Source organism: Benincasa hispida, chromosome 10, assembly GCF_009727055.1.
Source record: "Benincasa hispida cultivar B227 chromosome 10, ASM972705v1, whole genome shotgun sequence".
NCBI lineage: Eukaryota > Viridiplantae > Streptophyta > Magnoliopsida > Cucurbitales > Cucurbitaceae > Benincasa > Benincasa hispida.
In genome coordinates, this window is record NC_052358.1 from 33,875,066 (window position 1) to 33,878,149 (window position 3,084).

The window sequence follows — 3,084 nt, forward strand, 5'->3', positions numbered from 1 at the left end:
ATCAAATAATAACTTATCTTATTTTATCTGTTAACTTACCAATTTTATTCTATAAATTTTATTTCAATTAGATCACAGGTATTTTAATTTTATTAATCTCATCTACTTTATAATCTTTTTTTCTTCCTTTATTTTTATTCATATCAAATATTTAAAATTATTTATGTGAGGACGTATTAAGATTGGAGGGCCTACAGAGGTGAATAGTTATGAAGAGGAAGTTGATGGGGTTGCCTTGCATATTAAAAAGCCAAAAGGGTGGAAAAGGAAGACCTGTGTGACAAGCGACGAGGTCCTAAAAGATGAAGTATAAGTGTTGACAAATAGAAAAAGTGTTGGGACGGTGAGACCCGTCCAACGAAAAGAAATTGTATTTCGCCTGCTGATGCTCTGAAAGGCGGTGTGAGGAACGATGTTGAGGCAGAGACTGAAAGACAACCTGCCATGGATTATGAATACTATATGTTTGGAGTGCCTGGGTCCTGGGCAACCGAGGGCATTCAGATCGTTGTATGACTTTATCTGAATGGAAGATCTGATGGTGCTTTTTGTCTCTAAAAAAAATTTGAATGGACCAAAATGAACGTTTTTGTTTTGATTTGAAAGATGAAAAAAATATAAAATTAAAATAAACGGACATCACATATTGTATAATTATCTATGCCGTTTTCTCTTCGCCATCGTCTATGAGGTATCGCCGATAAGGTCTTATCCCATGCCTGATCTCTTCCTCTCTGGTCGATTTCTCTCACGTATATCCTTATCTCTCAGATCTGACCGCCGCCGCTACCATTGTTCTTCGCCGAAACTTTGGGTTTCTGGTAAGATTTGGTGTTATGTGCTATTTTCTTGGGATTATTGAACACCCACTAAAAGTCTTGCCCTAATTTTGTTTACCCGTTAGGATGGGAGTTGATACCTAATTTATCCATATCATTTGCACGTTTGATTGAGGTTTTGGAGGACTTTAGGCCACTGTCCAGCTGCATCCGGGGTTTTTTAGCATATTTTTTTTGGTGAGTATTTGAGGTTTTATGGCCATTAGAAGTGTTGAGGGATAGTTTATAATTCTTGGTCTATGTTCAGGTTGGATTACTTAATTGAAGTTTGGAAGTGATTTTGGACCAAACTAAATTGAAGTTGGGAAGTGATTTTGGACCAAGCTACTTTTGGTAATTTTGTTTGAGATATTGGGAGTGAATTTTATGTTTGATTTAAGTCTTAATTATGTAAGCTAATTGTAATATATATATATATAGGGGGCTTGATTTAAGAATTTCAATGTGTAAGTTAAAGAGAAGTTTTGGTTGCTAATTTTTTTGTGCTTAATCTTGAGCTATATAATCTTATTACTGGAATCGCCCTTGAATCAGATAACATAGCTAATATGGCAGTGTTTGATTTGGATTGGATAAGATTGAGAAGCATGATATGTTATGTGAATAAAGCAATTTTAAGAGCGTGATATCATTTGTATGTGATCAATATGATTATGACCTTGAGACATGTACCATGATTTATGTTGTGAATGTCATTGATACTACGATAAATGTCATGATAGGAAAGTGTCAGTTTTCCCTCCTAACACCATGATATTACAACTCTGTGAGCCATTAGATCACAATCATATTACAGCTCCGTGGACCGATAGGTTAACAACCACACTGTAGATTCGTGGACTGATGGGTCCACAACTACATTACAGCTCTGTGGACCGACAGGTTCACAACCATATTACAACTCTATGGACCGACGGTTCACAACTATATTAAAGTCCATGGACCGACGGGTTCACAACCACATTACAGCTCTGTGGACTGATGGGTTCACAAGGTGGACCAATGGATTCACAACCATATTATAGCTCCGTGAGCTGACAGGTTCACAACCATATTACCTTCGTGAGCCAACGGGTTTGTGGACCGATGAGTTCACAACCATATTAGAGCTCCATGGACCAATGGATTCACAACCATATTATAGCTCCATGAGTCGATAGGTTCACAATGATATTACAGCTCCATGAGGCAACATGGTCACTCTTATGTTGTTAGGGAAGCTTTTAGGCCACCAGATATGCGTTAGGCTGGGTTAAACCGTTCACTAGACGACCATCCACGAATGGTTGAATTATGCATGTCTCACTAGTATATTTGCATTTATAGGACATAAATGCACAGTCTGACCCTCTGGTAGTGGGTTATTTACTGAGTATTTTTACACTCATCCTTTCTTATGTCCTATCTTTCAGGTAAAGGTAAAGACAAAGAAAGTAACAGGCACATGGCGAGGAGATCTGTTAAAGATGCCATATGAGACTAGTGTTAACACTCCTGCTCATTGCCATGTTTTTAAGAGATTTTGAATGTGTTTTTATTTAGCATAACTGAACTATGAAATTTGAAATTCAAATGTTCGATTTTATTAAAGTTTTTTGGCTTGAATCAAATCTTATTTTGTATTATTTATGTATTTAGAAAATCATTATTTTACATTAATATGGTTAACTGATTTTCATTTTAAGATTACAGGAATGATAGTAATGACCCAGTTAGGGATCTCGAAAAGTTGGGCTGTTACAATCTAGTCTAAGCATAAAAGTAGGTTGAGAAGGAATGATAGTAATGACCCAGTCAAGTACTTCTTAAAGTCCTTTCCTGTTCCAACAGTAAAAACAACCTTCTCTTTGACATGGTGATGCCTTCCAAAGGTTTTCCTGACTATTCTATAAGAAGAATCAGCTTGTGGGAGTCCTTTTTGAGAGAAAAAGATAATTGGATTTTTACAAAGGAAAATTCTTTGTGATCTTGAGAAAGTGAGAGAGAGTTTGAGATAGGGAATTTTTTTTCCATATAAAAAACTGTTAACCACTATGCAGACTCTCTACATTTTAAGGAGAGAGATCAGTGTAACTTCCCACTCTCCACTCCCTTGTAATGTAGGGGATTTTTAGTTTAATAATTTAACCAAATTTAATTAATTAAATAATTAATTTAATTAGATAAATTAAATAATTAATTTTATAAATTGAATATCTAATATTTAATTTTAAACATTTGAACTGTACTCAAATGCACATTTCTC

At 35.4% G+C, this 3,084-nt stretch overlaps 1 long non-coding RNA gene across 3 annotated transcripts; it reads left to right on the forward strand.

Annotated features, from left to right (window-relative positions):
• Positions 1-238: 238 nt before the first annotated feature.
• LOC120088736 lies at positions 239-2,523 on the forward strand. 3 transcript variants are annotated; one of them, XR_005485015.1, is made up of 4 exons: positions 245-821; positions 905-1,016; positions 1,087-1,172; positions 2,252-2,523. It is a non-coding gene; the product is annotated as an uncharacterized LOC120088736 (long non-coding RNA). The 3 variants fall into 3 exon arrangements; XR_005485014.1 differs by having other exon boundaries at positions 239-821; positions 905-1,172; XR_005485013.1 differs by lacking the exon at positions 2,252-2,523 and having other exon boundaries at positions 266-821; positions 1,087-2,235.
• Positions 2,524-3,084: the final 561 nt, after the last annotated feature.